Source organism: Trichosurus vulpecula, chromosome 7 (assembly GCF_011100635.1).
Source record: "Trichosurus vulpecula isolate mTriVul1 chromosome 7, mTriVul1.pri, whole genome shotgun sequence".
In the NCBI taxonomy this organism is placed as follows: Eukaryota; Metazoa; Chordata; class Mammalia; order Diprotodontia; family Phalangeridae; genus Trichosurus; species Trichosurus vulpecula.
The window spans coordinates 68,224,931-68,245,999 of NC_050579.1; the positions used below are offsets into that span (position 1 = coordinate 68,224,931).

General features: G+C 35.2%; 1 pseudogene; it reads right to left on the reverse strand.

The window, feature by feature from the left end:
* Positions 1-2,117: 2,117 nt before the first annotated feature.
* Positions 2,118-20,800, reverse strand: LOC118856449 (annotated as a pseudogene).
* Between the last annotated feature and the right edge of the window lie 269 nt (positions 20,801-21,069).

Here is a 21,069-nt window from a genome sequence, read left to right on the forward strand (position 1 = left end):
GGAGTTCATTGATGGCTTGTTCAATTTATTATTCAAATATTGGGTTATTTTAGTATTTTATTTCTCCTTCTATTAATCTGGATAATTTATATTTTTGTAGACATTCATCCATTTCATTTAGATTTTCATATTTATTTGGCATATAATTTGTCAAAATAGCTCCTAACAATTGTCTTAATTTCCTCTTCTTTGGTAGTGAATTCACCCCTTTTGTTTTTGATACTAGTAATTTTATTTTCTTTCTTTTTTAAATTAACCAATGTTTTTTTTTATTTTATTGGATTTTTCCACAAAAAAACAATTTCTAGTTTTATTTGTTAGCTCAATGGTTTTCTTACTTTCAGTTGCTCAATGGTTTTCTTACTTTCAATTGTATTAATCTCTCCTTTGATTTTCAGGATTTCCAATTTGATTTTTAATTGAGGATTTTTAATTTAAATTTTTCTAGGTTTTTTTTTACTTGAATGGCCGATTCATTGATCTGCTTTTTCTCTATTTTATCGAGATAAGGAATTAGATATATAAATTTTTCCCTAAGTACAACTTTGGCTGCATTCCATAAATATTGGTATGTTGTCTCATTCTCTAGCACATTTTACAGCAAACAGAGTTAGGTGACTTGCCAGGGTCATACAGCTAATAAGTGTCAGGCAAGATTTGAATTCAAGAAGATGAGTCTCCCTGACTCCAGACTCCATTTTTTATCGACTCTGCAACCTATCTGCCCCTCCTTGCAAGTAGATTTCCCTCTAAAAACCTCACTTCCCTCATTTGTAAAATAGAGGAGGTAATATCACACTACTATCAACCATGCAGGGTTGTGAGGCTTAAATGAAATAATGTGTTAATAACCACACACATATAAGCTGTTACTATTTATGCCTTGGAAATCCATGGCTATATGTAATATTGAGAAATGGTTCTTAAATTGTTCTTTCCAGACTGGCCATTTGTTCTCTAGGAATATCATTTATAATATGGAAATAATTTTGGTTCTGGTGTGAATGAGTAATTTACTTATGATAATCTTGCAAATAAGATGGTTAATTGTAGGCTGCATGACAGACATTATGGGTCAGTGCACACATGTGGTCAAATACTGGACTCTAACATTATTTTTTAATATCTGATACATAACAGAACATTAATAAATATTTGATGATTGATTGATTGTTGATATCACACTTGAGGGATATATTTTTGATATTATTGACTGCTTTCTTCCATGTTCTACTCAATAATATGTATTAGGTGGTTAGATGGCACAATGGATTAAGTTCTGGGATTAAAAGCAAGAGGAAATGAGTTCAAATTTGACTTCAAATAATTACTAACTGTGTAATTGTTGGCAAGGTAGTTAATTTCCATTTGTATCAGTTTCCTCATCAGTAAAATGGGGATAATAATATCATCTAACTCAAAAGGGTTACTGTGAGGATAAAATTTGCAAACTTGTTCTGCAAACCTTGAAGTTTTAAATAATGCTAGCTATTATTATTAATGACTTAGGTGTAAACAAGGAATGCAGATTTATTAAATTTACACATGACTCCAATCTGGAAATGAGGTCTAATACATCACTGAAAGAAATAAGCAGAAGCTAAAAGACCATTTGGGAAAAAATTCACGTGTTGCATAAGGATTTGAATTAGATAACTTTTACAATTCTATTGGAGATGACATTCATAAGTTTATAGACCATTTCATTAAGAGCAGAACCATTCTGCCTGCTAATTGTAGTAATATTCCTTTGAAACTGAATATGCAAACAATTCTGATGTATTTTTGCCCCCATTAAAGTGGTCCTGGATATGAAATAGGCAAAATAAAGTCCTATGTTTTCTATTACTGAGGAAGAAAAACAGAAGAAAGACAGAGGATTCACAACAAACACACAAATATTTTTGCTGTTATCTCCATATAACTTTTAATTGGATCTAATAACGGATATAATCATTGCATTCTAATTATTTAAAAATATGCTTTAAATGTCAAGATGTTTAGTTTATTTTGACAGTATTTTTTAAAATTATATAGCAGAGAATTTCATGATTTTTAGTTCAACTCTAAGAAAACAGAAATGATCACTATGGGATTTGATTTTGCTTATTAATTTATTATAACTTAGCATCCACATGGATGGCAATAAATGGGTCTTCAGCAGTGTTGCTAATACTGAAGTAAGCAAGACCATCACTGCCAACATAGATTTCAATTCCTGTACAACGTTTATCACTTTTATCTCCAGAAATGACATCACAGTATGTTCCAGCAGGAAGACCAGTTTGCAGATTTGATGACAATTCCCTGTAAAACAAAAGGCAAACCAGTGAAAAACATACAAGCATGGCCACCCTAGATGCTTAGGTTGCAATTATGTCTGTTCCATAAGTAAAAATTCTATAAATGAAGAGGCTCCAAACTGAGAAATAGTTCTAATGAATCTGGGCAGTCTTCAAATAAGCTTAAGAAAACTTATTCACTACCAGAGATGGCAGAACTTCTTAGCCAGTGGTGAATGCTTGAAGGTGAAGATTTAACAACAAGAATGGAGACTTGAGAAAATTTATATCTACAATAGATTTTCATTGTGTTCTATTTCAATAAATGGAAACATTTCAGGTCTACTCACTAGTTGTTTCCATTCAGGAAAGTCTGATCACTTTCAATAATTTAAATTTGATCATTTTTAACTGTTTCTTGAGGAAGCAAAATTGTTTTGGACTGAAGGCTAAAAAAATTCATCTGGTGCTTCACTGATTGAGCTATAAAATCATCCAGGGTCAATGTACTTTGATGTCACTGTGCACGAAAGATATGAATTAGAAAGACAAACAGCTGTAATTTTTAACAAGACAGTTCACTTGGTTGACTTTTGTCTTCTGTTATTTCAGTAACTAGACTGAGAGACTAAGTGTTAGAGGTGGAAAACTCAGTTCCAGGTATGGTAGGTTCAAAATGCTGAGGCATAACCACCTGGCCAGAAGACCACAAAAGCCCTACATGCCTTTTATAAATTACTGTTGTCAACCTACTCACTCTTAATAGGTGTATGAAGTTGAAAGGTAAGTTCGAAGATCTTTTTACTCAGGCTATATTTCCCAAAGCTTAAAGCAGAACTAAAAGAGAATTTTCGAATCCTACCTGGTATTATCACAACTCCCACACTAACCATTACAGTTCTTTTTGTTTTTGCCCCTCCCTCCTCATTTTACATTGTCTATAAGTACTGTTCCTTTTTTTTTTATTTCCTCCTTCCTCTAATATAATAAGATAATGCATGTAAAGTTTCACACATCTTATAGCACTGATATGTTGGTTATCAAGGTTGCTAATAGCATCATGATGATGATGAAGATGAAGATGATGATGGTGAAGATGATGATGGAGCTGGTGATAATGATAATGATGATGCATCCCTACACCCTTAGTATTGCCTACCTGTTCAACAAATCTGTTGCCCTCTTAGAAGTGCACAAATGGAACATACACAAGGGTTGGGGTCACTTGTCAGCATTAGAAACATTTTTTCATTGAGAACAATAAATCAGAATGAGAATGGTCTTTTGAGGTCATTTAGTTAAACCCATTCATTTGATTGTGCATGAAACCGAGGCTAAAATGTTAAGGTAGGTGGTGCAGTGGAGAGACAGTATGAATTGGAAGAAGACCTGCTTTCAAATTCTGACTCAGGCACTTACTGTGTTCCCCTAGGAGAATCACTTAACTGCTCTGTGCCTCAGTTTGCTCATCTGCAAAATGGAAATAATAATAGCAACAACCTTAAAAAGTTGCTGGGTATATCAATGAATCAATATGTGTAAAGTATTTTATATATAAAACTTAACTTTCTACATAACTCCTAGCCATTTAGTAACTTGACCAAGGTCACATAGTAACAGAGCCAAGATTTCAAAACAAGGTCCCCTGACTCAAAATTCAGTAGGTCTCCTACTTCTCTCTGCTTCACTCTGGAGTTCGAGATTTGTACAGGGGCTTCTCAGGATCATAATCACTTTTATACCTGTAAAGATAGCATGAATCTCTTATACTAACTTTCTCTTCTTCCCTTATGAGGGCTAATCACCACCACCTGCCCCCCAACCAAAGTGTCACCTATTAACCAAATGCTTCTAAAGCCCAGTATATAAATATTTTCCTTGAACCTATAGTCTCAAAGAAAATGATGAAAAAGGCAGAAATGGTACTTCCAGACCTCAAACTATATTATAAAGTAGAATAATCAGCACCATTTAGTAGGGTATTAAAAAATATAGGAGTAGGTCAGTGGAACAGAGTAAGTGAATGGGAATGAATAACATTCTAACTCTGTAACACAGGGTTCCACCAGTCAGATAAACTACTTAAGGAAAGTTAAATGAGAATTGCTGGGGAAACTGGAACGTATTGTGGCCAAAAATCAGTTTAGACAAGCAGCTTATACCATGTACTACTATAGGTTTCAAAGGATGAATACAAAAGGCAACTTATAAAAGGAAAAAAAACAATCACAAAATTTGAGAATTGGGAGGAAGGCCAGTGGTCATTTTAGTCCAATTAACATATGAAAGGAATCCCCACTATAACAATAACTGAAGTTTTCTTTTTCTTTTAAATGGAAGATAATGGAAAGAAATACCTTTCAAAACTAGAGTTAGGAAGAAAACTCCAAAGCAAACAAGACATAAAAGACAGCACAAAATTTAAAAAAAATAATGAATTAGAAGAAAATGGTATGCTTTTGCACAAAAAAACCAATGCAATGAAAATAAAAAGGGAAAACATAAACAAGAGAAAATCTTAGTACCTGTTATCCCCAAGAGAAATTGCTATCCCATCTGTTTAGGAATTTTAAACCAAGAGTCATTCCACAGTGGAAAGTAGACAAAGGATATAAACAAATAGTTCTCAAAGGAAGTATTATAAACCAATCAAAAATTGCACCAAATTACTAATAAAAAGAAAAATACAAAATAAAATAATTTTAAGGTTTCATTTGAAACCCAGAAAATGGGCACAAAGGTAACAAAAACCAGAAAAAATCAATACTGGAGACAAGTATGCCAATAATGTTAGTGGAGATGGGAATTTTTCTAACCATCCTGTGAAAACATATTGGAATTGTGTGAAAAAGTGACTACACTGTTTATACTTTTTGATCCTGAGACTCTACTTATGAGTATTTGCTCCAAGGAGGCCAAAGACCAAAAAGAAAGATTTCATATATGTCAAAATATTCATGGAAACACTTTTGTGGTAGCAAAAAACTGAAAATAAAGTAAATTCACATTCATTGGAGAATAGCTTAACAAATGGTGGCATACAGGCAAAATAGATCACCAAAGGGCAAGAAATGACATGTATAAAGAATTTCAAGAACCATGGGAAATTTACATGAAGTGATATAGAGTAAGGAAAATAGAATCATAAATACAATTATTATATTCATGTAAATGAAAAGAATCCTAGGAGCAAGACACACTAGGAATAATTTTAATTAGCAATCAGAGTCTGGGAAATAGAAAACATTTCCAACCTCTATGTAGAGAGGTGAGGAACTTCTGTATGTGATACTGCATCTATTGTCCAATTCACTGTATTGATCATGGATGCAGGTTTTTTTTTCTTAACTGTGTATTGTGGTTGTTGTGGCTGTGGTTGTTGTTGATACAAGGGATGGTTCTACAGGGTGGGAATATTAAGAAATGATTATGATGTAAAAGCAAAAGACATCAATAAAATTTATATTAAAAAGAAAAGTAATTAGTAAGTTTAGAAATTTTAATAATAAATATGAAGCCCAAAAGCTACTAAAAATATGGGAATTCTTTTAGTAAAAAGAATAGAAGATGTATAGTAATGTCTTCCTTATTAATACATCATTTGTTGTTTTCAAATACAATATGAAGTATATACAGAGGTTAAAAGAAGAAATTAATTCAAGGTAGAAATGATCTGAGAATATTCTTCATGAAGTCTTGATTTTACAGTTTTTTCAATCTCCCTTTGATCTTATTTCTTTTTCTTTCCTCTCTCTTTTTACTTGGCAGAATCTATTCTAATCCCTACAGGTACCCTTCGGGAATATCAATAAAAGCATCAGGAGTAAGAAAAATGACCAATTAAGCATATTTTTAATGAAACTTCAAAAAAAATTAACCACTACTTACCAGTCATCATTGTTAAATACAATGAACCCTCTGTTCCCTCTGCCAAAAGCCACCTGGTTACTTCCATTATCCCACCAATTTGTAAAATCCTGGCCATTAACTACATTACGGAAAATAACCATATTCCTGTAAACAAAAGATACAAAATATTGATAAATGTATTTGATTTTAGTATTCTCCCTCCCTTTTTCCTCCCTTTGTGAGGATATGTATATGTATGTGTGTATACACAGTTGCATTCAGACCAAAAGTCTTAGTGTACTTTTACAATATTAAAGTTCAATACTGCACTAAAAAATTTGGGTTACCTATATATCAGTTGTTAAGAGAATGCTGTCAGACAGGTACAACTAAGTTTTCTTACCTTATTTGGCGCCATCTATGTTCACAAACCCACCCATTGCCACAAGTACTGTTTACATTGATAGTAGTTACTCTTTTAATCACTCCATTGTCATTGGGTGGTCCAATCCAATCATTAACATCCTTAATTTGTCAAAACAGAGACATGAGTATCAGTGATTTCATTTATTTGGTTCTTCTCCCTCCCTTTTCCCATTGCGGGATTTGAGTCCTGCTTCTGCTATTTCCTACTCATGGGACCTGCACAAATCACTCTGGGCCACAATATCCTCAGCTGAAAATCAGATGGCTTGTAAAGTCTCTTCTGGCTCTAAATCTATGATCCTATTCACAGACTGCATCATCTTCTGCTCAGAATGCCTCAGTAACTTCCTGTTGCCTATTGAACAAAATTTAGACTTCTCAGCCTGTTATTCAGAACCTTTAAAATTGTCTGAGACAATCATTTCTTTCCAGTCTTATCCCCTACTAGTCTTTACCATATAATCTATTCTTTAGCCAAACTGCACTAATTGACACCCCCTGAATACTTTCAATAGCCTCTGCCTTCGGCAGAGAATTCAATGGTAATCACTTTTCCTAGAATCCAATCCTGGCTTCATCCACCTTTGAATCTCAGTTTAAATGTCACCTCCATCATGAAGCTTTCCCTGGTTCTTCCAGTAAGTTACAAACTTTCTCCTGCCTCAGACCTCACTAAGAACTTAATTTGACTCTCTTTCTCTTACACTTGTTGAGTATAATCTCATTGTCTAGTTATCTGTATATTCACTGTATCTTCCCAACTGATTGTGAGCTTGATAAGGGGAAGATCTATGCCTTATTTAGGTTTTGATACTGCTTAATGTCCCTGAAACCTAGCACAGTTGGCATATAGTAAACAATCAGTGCTTATGGATCAATTGCTGATTATATCTTCTCACAATGACTCCCCACAGGTCTCTTTCTATAGTAGGTACTTGCTAAATGTTGAAATTAAAAATACCTGCCCATTTTCAAAGTGTCTTGGCCACATGAAGCTTGACATCACTCTTGGAAATCCATAAGGATGAGCAAGCATAAATCCAACTGCCATTTTGTACAATCTGGAAGTTATAAAGCAAGGCCATCAAAGAAAAGAAGAAAATTTTGGAGACTATTATTAAGATCTTAAAAAAAAGGTAGAGGACTCCACCACCTACCTGGCATCCCAGAAGGCGAGAATGGAATCTCCTCCAGCTCCATGGCCCCTCTGGTTGCCATGATTATCCACAAAGACAATTGCTCTGTCTGAACGAATCAAGGACCAACCTTCTCCCCAGTTACTGGACAAAGAAATAAGGAATGTTTTACTTATGGCTCACAGGTTCTTCCTGGTCTTCTCTCCCTGTGGGGTACTCCTTAACATAAACAGAAACCTTTATCCAGAATGCCCATAGCATACAGAAAGGAGAACTGGATTGACAGCCAGAAGAACTGGGATCCAATTCTGAATTAATCACTTATTAACAATTTAAACTCCAATGAGTCACCTCACCATTCTGAGTCTTAATTTCCATATCAATAAAAGGAGTTTGGCTCCCTAAGGTTTCTTTCAGCTCTAACATTCCAGAGTTAAGCTGAAACTCTATTGGGCCCTACATATGTTAGGCACTTATGTGCTATTTATATACTCTCCGTGAGACTCTGTATAGGAAAAGAGTATTGTGGAATCTGTATTAAAGCAAGGGGTGTCATAGGGAGGCTCCAATGTGTTATTTTTATATTCCAGTGATTTTAAATTCTCATATTCATATGGTTTAGTACTTTATAAAAATAAGTATTAGCCAAATATAGTACCATCCTAGGGTTCTGAAAGTGCATGTTTTTGAATTGACATCAATGTGTAATAAAAATGCTTAATTGTTATTGATGCAGAACTATCCCAGTTTATATTGAGAACATTTAAATAAATGCCTAAAAATTGTTGCGCACTCACTGAGCAGTAGTCCAGAGGTGAACCCCCCTTTTTCATTTACCTTAAATAAGACATCTTTTCTCCATTCCACTTGCGTAGAACTGTGCCGAGTTTTGCACCAAATTTGAATTCTGTAACCCGACCGTTGTCAAAGTAGTCACTGCTATGAACTGCCTCACCACCTAGATCAATTACCTAGTAGAAATCAGAGAAAACATATGATGTTGCATAGGAATTCTCAAAATACTTTGGTCATTATATTAGCATTTTGTGCCAACAATTCCAGTGCTATATGCTATTAAAATACCCAAATTAATTTTCTCATTTTAAGAGATGACTTGAATTTTTCAATTCAAAAGCATCAAATTACCTATGCAAATTTATTTTTACCCTGTGAAAATGCTGACCCATTCCAGGACTGCATAACCAGGATGAGCTCATAATTGGGCCAGCCAATAGATAGCACATATTTAATCAAAATTATAATTTTTTCACAATAAATAAAATCATTGCATGCATACCCTGTCACTCAACCTCTGTCCCCAGCATTCACACTCATTTTATCTTAGTACCTCCTGGTAAATGAATGGTCTGGATCCTTCAGGGAACCAGCTTGTGTTTAAATTGTTCAGTTTATCCAGAAATGCCTTGATGTCTCCAGGCCACATATGTTTGGAAGCATCAATTTTGAACCCTGCCACACCCATGTCAATCAGGTGGTTCATATAGGCAGCAATGGTGGAACGCACATAATCTTTCTCCAGGGCAAGATCAAGAAGTCCAGACAAACGGCAATTTCTAACCTGTAAAAACAATCATGATCTATGTGATACATAGGAAGCAGTATCTTCTGGCTCCCAATTTTGCACTGTTCATTTTAAACACCTGAGGTACAATGCACTTAAGCATTTTTGGCTAGGGTAATCTTAAAATTAGTTTCCCTTTAGTGTGATATAATAAAGAGAGCCCTGACTCCAGAATCAGAGGACCTGGGTCCAAATCCTTCTTGCTTCATTATCCTCCCTGGACCTTAGTTTCCTCATTTGTACAATGGGAAGGTTGGATTACATAGTTGAAGTGGTTCCTTTCAGCTCTAGATCTTATGATTCTACAATTTCAAGTGTGTCTAGAGCCAACTTGGTATTGTGGATAAAGATCTGGATTTGGAGTCAGGAAGAGCTACTTTGAGATCCTGTTCCAGAGCCAATCATGTAACTTCTATTTTCTTTAGAGAATTCCTCTGAAGCATAGAGGGCTGCAATTCTCTGCCATTCTCTGTACTGGTGAAGTTCAATTCATTAAGTATCTCTCTCTCTCTCTCTCTCTCTCTCTCTCTCTCTCTCTCTCTCTCTCTCTAATTGAGGCATTTGGGGTTAAATAATTTGCCCAGGGTCACACAGCTAGTAAATTCTTTTTCTTAAAAAAGAAATAATTTATTTTTAATTTTCAACATTCATTTTTTAAAAGGTTTTGAGGTTTAAATTTTCACCCCCCCCCCAAGAAAAAGTGTAATCTGATATAAGCCATACATGTACAACCATATTAAGCATATTTCTACAGTAGTCATTGTAAAGAAGAATTAAAACCAAAGGGAAACACCACAGGAAAGGAAAAAAAAATGGAAAAATAGTATGCTTCAGTATTGTTCAGAATAGTTCTTACATTGGATGTGTATAGCATTTTCCGTCATGAGTCTTTTGGAATTTTCTTAGATCACTGCATTGCTGATAAGAGGTAAGTCTATCAAAATGGGTCATTGCACAATGTTGCTATTACTGTGTACAATGTTTTCCTGGTTCCATTCTCTTCACTCAGCATCAGTTCATGTAACCCTTTCCAAGTTTTTTGAAGTCTGCCTGCTCATCATTTCTTGGAGTACAATAGTATTCTATTACTTTCATATACCACAATTTGTTCAGTCATTCCCCAATTGAGGGACATCCCCTCAATTTCCAATTCATGCCCACCGCCAAAGGGGCTGCTACAAATATTTTTGTACATATGGGTCATTTCCCAATTTTTATGATCCATTTGGGATACAGATCAAGAAGTGATATCACTGGATCAAAAGGTACGTACAATTTTATAGCCCTTTGGGCATAGTTCCAAATTGCTCTCCAAAATGGCTGGATCAATTCACAACTCTACCAACAATGCATTAGTGTTCCAATTTTCCCACATCTTCTCCAACATTTATGATTTTCCTGTTTTGTCATGTTAGCCAATCTGATAGGTATGAGGTAGTACCTCAGAGTTATTTTAATTTGCATTTCCCTAATCAAAATTAATTAAGAGCATATTTTCATATGACTATAGATAGCTTTAATTTTTTCATCTGAAAACTGCCTGTTCATATCCTTTGACCATTTATCAATTGGGGAATGACTTGCATTCTTATAAATTTGACTCCATTCTCTATATTTTTGAGAAATGAAGCCTTTATCAGAAACACTGATTAGGAAAAAAAAAATGTTTCCCAGCTTTCAGCTTCCCTTCTAATGCTGGTTGCATTGCCTTTCTTTGTGCAAAACTTTTAATTTACTGTAATCAAAATTATTGCATTTCACAATGTTCTCTATTTCTTGTTTGGTTATAAACTCTTCCATTCTCCACAGATGTAACAGGTAAACTATCTCTTGTTCTCCTGATTCGTTCATAGTATCACCCTTTATGTCCAAATCGTGTACCCATTTTGACTTTATCTTCATATACAGTGTAAGATATTTGTGTATTCCTTGTTTCAGCCATACTATTTTCTAGTTTTCTGAGCAAATTTTTATCAAGTAGTGAGTTCTGGAGAAGCTGGAGTCTTTGGATTTATCAAAAAGTAGATTACTATAGTCACTGACTATTGTGTCTTCTGTACTTAACCAATTCCACTGATCCACTACTCTGTTTATTAGGCAGTACCAAGTAGTATTGATGACTGCTGCTTTATAATACAATTAAGATATGCTACAGCTAGGCCACCTTCCCTTGCATTTCTTCTTATTTATTCTGGATCTTTTGTTCTTCCAGAGGAATTGTGTTCCTATTTTTTCTAGTTCTATAAAATAATTTTTGGTACTTTGGTATGGCACTAAATTATCAATTAAATTATTAATTATTAGATAGATCTGTCATTTTTATTATATTACCTGGGCCTTCTCATCAGCAACTGATGTTTTTAGATCTATACTATTGTACTCCAAGAAATGATGAGCAGGCAGACTTCAAAAAACCTGGAAAGGGTTACATGAACTGATGCTGAGTGAAGAGAATGGAACCAGGAAAACATTGTACACAGTAATAGCAACATTGTGCAATGACCCATTTTGATAGATGTTATTTAGATCTGGCTTTATTTGGGTGAAAAGAGTTTTGTAATTGTGTTGATATAGTTCCGGGGATTGCTTTGGCAGGTAGACTCCCAAATATTTCATATTACCTACAGTTACATTAAGTGGAATTTCTCTTTCTATCTCTTGCTGTTGAGCTTTGTTAGTAATGTATAGAAATGCTGATGATTTATATGGGTTTATTTTAAATCCTGCAACTTTGCTAAAGTTGTTCTTTCAAGTAGTCTTTTAGTTAATTCTCTATGATGTATATGATCATATCATCTGCAAAGAGTGATAGCTGTGTTTCTTATTTGCCTATTCTATTTTCTTTAATTTCTTTTTCATCTCTCATTGCTAAAGCTAACCTGTCTAGTACAGTACTGAATAACAGTAGTGATAATGGACATCCTTCTTTCATCCCTGATCTTACTGGAAATGCTTCCAGCTTGTCCCCATTACATATAATTCTTGCTGATGGTTTTAGATAGATACCACTTATCATTATAAGAAAAATATTTCTATGTTCTCTAGTATTATTTTTAATATAAATGGATGTTGTATTTTCTCAAAAATTTTTACTGCATCTATTGAGATAATCAAATCATTTCTGTTAAATTTGTTATTGATATGATCAACTATGCTGACAGTTTTCCTAATATTGAACCAGTCCTGCATTCCTGGCATAAATCATGGTATATTCTTTGTGGTAAATGGCTGCATTCTCTTTGCTAATATTTTATTTTCAATTTTTGCATCTATATTCATTAGGGAGATTCATCTATAATTTTCTTTCTTGTTTAATAATTTTCTTTTTCTGTTTTGGCTCTTCCTGGTTTAGGTATTAGTACCATATTTGTATCATGAAGAGGGAGTCCTACCAAATTCTTTTTATGAATTTAAACATTTGGTGGAATTCACTTGTAAATCCATCTGGCCTTGGAGATTTTTTCTTAGGGATTTCATTGATGGCTTGTTAATTTCTTTTTCTGAAATGGGGTTATTTAAGTATTGTAGTTCCTCTTCTGTTTATCTGAGCAATTTATATTTTTGTAAGCATTCATTCATTTCACTAAGGTTGTCAGATTTATTGGCATACAGTTGGGCAAAGTAGCTCCTAATTATTGTTTAAATTTCCTCTTTGTTGGTGGTGAATTCATGCTTTTAAATTTGATACTGGTAATTTGTTTTTCTTCTTTCTTTCTTTCTTTTAAGAAAATTAACCAAAGGTTTATCTACTTTACTGTTTTTTCATAATACCAGCTCTTAGTTTTATTAGTCAATAGTTTTCTTAATTCAATTTTATTACTCTCTCCTTTGATTTTCAGAAATAGCCAAATAGTTATTTAATCGGGGAATTTTAAAGGATTCTTTTTCTAGCTTTTTTAGTTGTGTGCCCAATTCATTCATCTCCTCTTTCTCTATTTTATCCATGTAAGCATTGAAAGATATAACATTTCCTCTAAGAATCGCTTTCACTGCATCCCATAAGTTTTGGTATGTTGTCTAATTATTTTTATTCTCTTGGATGAAGTTATTGATTGTTTCTGTGATTTGTTGTTTGACCCACCCATTCTTTAGGATTAGAATTTTTTTGGTTTTCAATTAAATTTTGGTCTGTCTTTCCATGATCCTTTATTATATGTAATTTTTATTGCATCGTGATCTGAAAGGGATGCATTTAATATTTCTGACTTTCTGCATTGGATTGTGAGATTTATGCCCTAATACATGGTTACTTTTTGTGTGGGTGCCATATACCACTGAGAAAAAGGTATACTCCTTTCTATCCCCATTCAGTTTACTCCAGAGGTCTACCATATCTAACTTTTCTAAAATTCTATTCATCTCATTAACTTCTTTCTTGTTTGTTTTGTGGTTAGATTTGTCTAGTTCTGAGAAGGGGAGGTTGAGGTCCCCCACTAGTATAGTTTAACTGTCAATTTCTTCCTATAACTCATTTAACTTCTCCTCTAAGATTTCGGATACTATAACACTTGGTGCACATAAGTTTAGTATTGATATTACTTCATTGTCTGTGGTACCTTTTAGCAGGATGTCATTTCCTTCCTTATCTCTTTTAATTAGATCTATTTTTGCTTTTGCTTTGTCTGAGATCAGGATTGCAACTCCTGCTTTTATTTTACTTCAGCTGAAGCATAATATATTCTCCTCCAGCCTTTTACCTTTACTCTGTGTGTATCTCTTTTCTTCAAATGTGTTTTTTGTAAACAATATATTATAGTATTATGGTTTTAATCCACTCTGCTATCTGCTTCCATTTTATGGGAGCATTCATCCTATTCACATTCACAGTTATGATTTCTTTGTCTTTCTCTCCATCCTATTTTCCCCCAGTTTATGCTTTTCTCTTGCCTTTCTCCCTTTCACTCCTCACTAGTGTATTGCTTCTGACAACTGCCTCCCTTTATCTGCCATCCCTTCTACCTAGTGCCACTCCCTTTTTTCCCCTTTTCCGCTCCCACTTCCAATAGGGTAAGATAGACTCCTGTACCCAAGCAAGTATGTATGTTATTCCCTCTTCGACCAAATCAATGAGAGTTAGGTTCAAACAATGCTCACCTCCTTCCCTTATTTCCCTCTACTGTAATAGGTCTTTATGCCATTTCATGTGATGTAATTTACCCTTTTCTGTCTTCTCCGTTCCTTTTTTCCCAGCATGATCCTTTTTCCACCCCTTAGTTAATTAACTTGTATCATCATATCGAAGTCAATTTATACCCACACCTGCTATCTATCTATACTATTTCTAAATGTCATAATAAAGATACAGTTCTCAAGAGTTACAAGTATCATCTTCCCAGGTAGAGATGTAAACAGTTTAACCTCATTAAACAACACATTTTTGTTTTTTCTTTCCCATTTACCTTTTTGTGCTTCTCTTGAGTTTTATTTGAAGATCAAATTTTCTATTGAGCTCTGGTCTTTTCATCAGGAACATTTGGATGTCCCCTATTTCACTGAATATTCATCTCCTGCCCTGAAAGATTATGTTCAGTTTTTCTGCATAGTTGATCCTTAGTTGCAATCCAAGCTCCTTTGCCTTACAGAATATCATGTTCCAAGCCCTTCAGTCCCTTAATGTGGAAGTTGCTAAATCCTGCATAATCCTGACTGTGCTTCCATAATATTTAAATTGTTTCTTTCTGGCTGCTGGCAGGGTTTTCTCCTTGACCTGATAATTCTGGGATTTGGCTACAATATTTCTTTGAACTTTGATTTTGGGATCTCTTCCAGGAGTTTATCAGTGGATTCTTTCAATGACTGTTTTACTCTCTGGTTTTAGGACCTCAGAGCAGTTTTCTTTAATAATTTCTTGAAAGATGCCGTCTGGGTTCTTTTTTATCATGGCTTTCAGGTAGACCAATAACTCTGAAATTATCTATCCTGGAACTATTTTTTAGGTCAGTCATTCTTCCAATGAGATACTTCACATTTTCTTCTATTTTTTCATTATTTTGATATTGTTTGACTGATTCTTGATGTCTCATAGAATCATTAGCTTCCACTTGCCCAATTCTAATTTTTGATGAATTGTTTTCCTCATTTAGCTTTTGTACCTACTTTTCTATTTTGACCAATTCTACTTTTTAAGGAGTTCTCCTCAGTGAATTTTTGTACCTCCCTTTCCATTTGATCATCTTCTTTTTATGGTGGTCTTCTCTTCAATGCATTTTTGTACCTACTTTTCCATTTGGCCAATTCTATTTTTAAGGAGTATTTCCTTCATTCAATTTTTGTCCTTCCTTTCCCAAGCTGTTGACTCTCTCTTGCATACCTCTCATTTCTTTTCCCAATTTTTCTTCAACCTCTCTTATTTGACTTTTAAAATCTTTCTTGAGCTCTTTTCACTGTCTCTGCTATTCTAGAATATGTTCTAGTGTACTATTTTTTTTTTTATTTTTTAAGAGGTCAATAAGAGACAGTGAGAACAAATTACTACTTGTTCCACCATCTTGGCTCCCAGAAGTCTTGCTACTAAGATACTGAGGCTGGATGTAAACTCAGGTATTCCTGACTCCAGGGCTGGTGCTCTATACACCGTACCATGAGCTGCCCCCAATTAGTATTTCTTAAGAATTTCCTATGTGTGAGGCATTGTGCTACCAGCTGAAGATACAAAGACAGAAGAGTCCACAAGAAACTTACATGTTACTGGGGTGATAGAACATGTACATATATCATTGAGGAATGAGAATGGGTGTGAAAACACTAAAACTGGAGGGACCAGGATGTAGAATTAAGAGGGAGAGCATTCCAGACAAAGGCAAGTGTTTGGAAAGAAAACGTCATGTACAAGGTATAGCAAGCAAGTCAGTATGGCTGGAACACAGAGAGGGTGAGGGCAAGGATTATGTAACAGTTTAGAATGATAGGCTGGAGCCAAATGGGAAAGAGCTTTAAATGGCAAAAGAAAGATTTGTATTTGATCACAGAGGCAATAGGGAGCCACTAAGTCTTCTTAGGCAAGCCAGTAACATGTTCAGACCTGTGATTTAGAAATATCACTTTGGCAGCTGTATGGAATATGGATGAAATAGTTGAGAGACTGGAAACCTGCAACCAATTAAGAGATTGTTTCAGTAGTCCAGGGGAGGAAGATATTGATATTCATGTACACAAACCATCTAAGCAGCAGAGGGTAGGAACATGGGATTGTGCAAGTCACTTAGGGAAGCCAGGCTGGGGAGAAAGATTGGATTCAGACAAAAAATATGCAATTAGTTAAAAATAACTAAAAATTTACCTGATAAACATCATTGTAGCTTTCAACTTCCCCACTTCTGCTCTTACATTTGCCATCATTAAAATCCCAACCAGAGTATGGAACAGCTGGAAAGTCTCTTTCTCCAGGATTGAAATAACTGCCACAAGTGCTACTAGTTCCAGCACTCAGACTACTCCCACACATATGATTCACTACAGCATCCACATAAATGTTCACCTGAAAAAGTAAGGTTCGTGTTTGAGCTTAGCAGATGGAGCATCACTGAAAGGACATGAACTCACCTTCCAATTCCACATTCTGCGCTCCTATGTCAGGATGATACTTTTCCATATAATTTAGTGAATTATAGTGAATGTTGATAAAGTTAGACAACTTCCCTTTCAATTAGCGTACAAATCTATCTTCCTGGTGTTTTATAATTAAGCCATAAAACTTTGTCTTTCTCTTTTGTCTCTGGACCTTAAATAAATCACTCTAGGCCTGAAAATCAGTGGTCACTAGTTGCATATAAATAGGGGGAACTGTTTGAGACTCAAGTAAACAGAAAAAAGAGGAGGATGTACACAATGATTATAATGATACAAACAAAAAGAAGACTAAAGCAAGCTAACACTGATTCATTGTAATGACCAACATTAGCCTGGGTGGGGTACTACAGGTACAGCATGTTGTGTGTGTTATCACACAGGGCCATTGTGTCAGATGGTTTTGGCTTTGCTATTTTTATTTTATTTTATTACAACAAGGGAAGGGAGGACTCAATGAGGGGGGAAAATATCACTCTCTCCCCACATTCTCACTCACCCATAAGAATAACAACTTACATTTGTATTAGGCATTACAGGTTACAAAGCCCATTCACATATGTTGTCTCATTTGAATCTTCAAACCCTCTATGAAGCAGACCAGGCAAACAGTATTATCCTTATTTTACAAACAAGGAAACAAAACCCTAGGGAGGATAAGTGATCTGCCCAGGGCCATCTAGTTCAAAGAAAGCAGAGTCAGGGCTCAGAAACAAATCTTCTGATTGCAAGTCTAGTGTTCTTCCCATCATATCATGTTGTCTCTCATAAAAGATCCACATCTGAACCCCACAAGAATAGACCAAAACAGGAGATATACAACTAAATAAAACTAGTACGGTAATAATAATTATAAAAAGCTAACAATTATATAGCACTTATTATGTTCCAGGCACTGTGCTAAGCACCTTACAATAAGTATCTCATTAGATATTCACAACAAACCTGGGAGATAGGTGATTATTATTAGTCCCATTTTACAGATGAGGAAACTGAGGCAGAAATGGGTAAGTGACTTGTCCAGGGTCACACAGCTGGTGATTGTTTGAGGCCAGATTTTAATTCAGATCTTCCTGGCTCCAGGTCTAGCTCTCTGAGCCACCAGCTCTCAAGATGATGGCAGAACCTCATAAATGGTTGACAAGACTCCTGTCTTCCTTTAGAAGCCAGAACCTTGAACATTAAATCCTACACTGAATCTAACTTAATATATTCTTCTTACTTCCACTTGTAATATAACAAATACCCTTACAGGCACACCTTAAGGGAAGGTACTGGAAATGCAGACAAACCAAACAATCCTAACTTCAAGGAGCTAATATTCTCCTTTTCTCAAATGCACTACCTTTTCCCCGGAACTATTTCCCAAGAAAACAGATTAAACATATTTTGTCTTCATAAGAATATGTTTATACCCACCTACAACCAATCAATTGGTGTTGACTGAACTCACTGGTCAATAGAAATAAACCAATTGTTTCATTAAATCAGTTTGACTAAAATGACTAAATTGATTATGTGTGTTATAGACATGTGTGCCACAGGGTGTTGGCTGCCCGTTTGAGAGCCTCACTGTAAAGAGCAATCTTTAAAACATAATCCATTAAGCTGCCTGTCAACAGTTAAGAGAATAAAAGGTTTCAAAGTGGAAAGATTGATTATGGCATAATCCCTTTGCCATCTCATCTATACATGAAATGTAAGTTGATCATCAGAGGTTAGATTATGATTCTGGTGAATTATACATTGTTTGTACACAATGATATAATGTATTCATTAATGTTTGTACACATTGTTATACTAGTGAATTAAACTTCAAGGACTGATGAGCGATATGTAGTTTTAATTGGATACAGGGGTAGCCTTTGAAATGATGCTCCCTAGTTTTACTAGGTTTTTCCTCAGAAAATCAAAGGTCAACTCTACTACCATCAGTTTTCTTTGCCTTAAATTCTCTCTGGCCCATAAATGAATTGAAAAACATGATTTAGAAAAAGATGACTTTTAATAGCTACTAACTTTGAACTAGAGGGTACACACACATGTTGGTGTGTGTGTGTGTGTGTTGTATGTGTGTGTTTTAAGTGGGTGGAAGGGTTACAGGATAGAGATGAGAGTGGTAGAGGATAGGGAGGCTAGATGGGGATCAAATCTGTTCTACTGGAAGAAATCTCCAACAGCATGAGATCGTAGGGACATCAGTCAAAGCACCGTCACTGTGATCACAATTTAGATGGAAGTAAGAATACATGAGGCAGGGAAAGTTAACAATGTAATCTCCTGAACCATCCAACAGGGGTTCTTGTTCTTTGTTGTGTCATTAATCCCTTAGTATGGTAAAACCCAAAAACCCCTACTCTGAATGACATTTTAAATATCCAAAGGAAATTCAAAGTTGACTTAGAGTTTAGTGAAGATAAAGGTGCAATTTTATGACATCCAAGTTCAATTTCTTGGACTCTCTGGAATTTATCCAAAGACCTCTTGGGGCATTTGTGGACCCCAGAAGAAGAATCCTTGACTTAATAACTTACTCCAACATTATTGCATCTCTCCACCATCTCCCTGAATTCATCTTCATTTCCAGACCGTGAGCATATCTTGTAGCTACAGGCTGGTACCTTTCCCACCAGGTCTGAAAGGGTTAGTGATCACTGCATTCTCATTAGGCGGTGAGACCTAAATTTTGGGAAGGCAAAGGAATTAGTAACAAGTAGACCATATTTTGGTTATATTTAGAAATAAATTTGTTAACACAATGAGTTGTGATATACTATTAAAGTTTAAAGAGGGATCAATGACTTACTTGGTAGAAATCCTTATTTACATAGTATCATAACTGTTCTTAAAGGTCATTTCACATACATTAACTTGTAGAATCAGATTTAAAGATGGGAGGGAACATAAAGGTCATCCTGTGCAACCACCTACAGATAAGGAAGCTGAGACATAAAGTTTTAAGATGACTTGGCCAAAGTTACAAAGGTAGTAAGTGGCAGAACCAGGATTTGAAAACTCAGATCCTTTAAACCCAATGTCCAGGCTTTCGGGGCATGTAGGTGGCATTGTGGAATAGAGCACTGCACTTGAAGTCAAGAAAAACTCATCTTCCTGAGTTCAAATCTGGCCTCAGACACTTGCCAGATATATTACCCTGGGCAAGTCACTTAACCTTGTTTGGCTCAGTTCCTCATCTGCAAAATGAGCTGTAGAAGGAAATGGCAAACCACTCCAGAATCTTTGCCAAAACAACAATGATGACAACAGCAAAAACCACAAATGGAGTCATGAAGTGTCAAACATGACTGAATAATACCAGTGATTTTGCTTCTTTATGGTACTGCTTGTTAATATACGATTTAATCATAATAGCTAGCATTTATATAGCACTTGAAAGTTTGCAAATAACTTCACAAATATTAACTCATTTAATTCTTACAACAACCCTGGAAGACAAGTAATAACAAAAGGTGCTATTATTATCCCCTTTCTACAGATAAAAAAACCGAGGCACACAGAGGTTAAAGAATTTGCCCACAGTCAGACAACTAGTGTCTGAGGCTGGATTTGACCTCAGTTCTTCCTGACTCCAGGTCCCAGATTCTATGTACTGCACCGCCTAGTTCTTAAAACTAAGAGGGGTCTCTTAAGATTGTCTAGTCCAACCCCTTCAATTTAGCCTCTTTTCTTTTTAGTTACAGGCATAAATTAAAATTATTTATTGTGCCTAGAACATGAATATCAAATAAATTTTGAAGTGTACATACCTGAACACCCCCATAACCATTGGGAGCTAGGTAACACTCACATTCAAGAGCAATGTCATCCCAACGCCATTCAAATAAGTGGACAATAGATGTTTGGTCATTTCGCAGATGGGGATCATACTGTGCCCAGCAGACCCCAAGGGCTGAAAGCAACAGTAAGAGCCTCATTTTGCCTGGAAGTATTTAGCCCTCTTCTCAGAAGCTATTTATACTCCTATAAGAAACAAATTAGTGAATATTAATTTAAATGGATGCCTACTTGAAGCAGACTCATTTATATTCTGAATAATATTACAAGTAGTGTAAAACTCAACAGGTGAAAATAGTCCATAAACATTCCCAGGACCATAACCATAGATAACCTTTAAGGATTTAGTGTATTTTCTAATGCCAAGAATATTAGACATATCAAGCACATATCAATTAGTATCAAGATATTAGGAGACAAACTGATTTCCAGA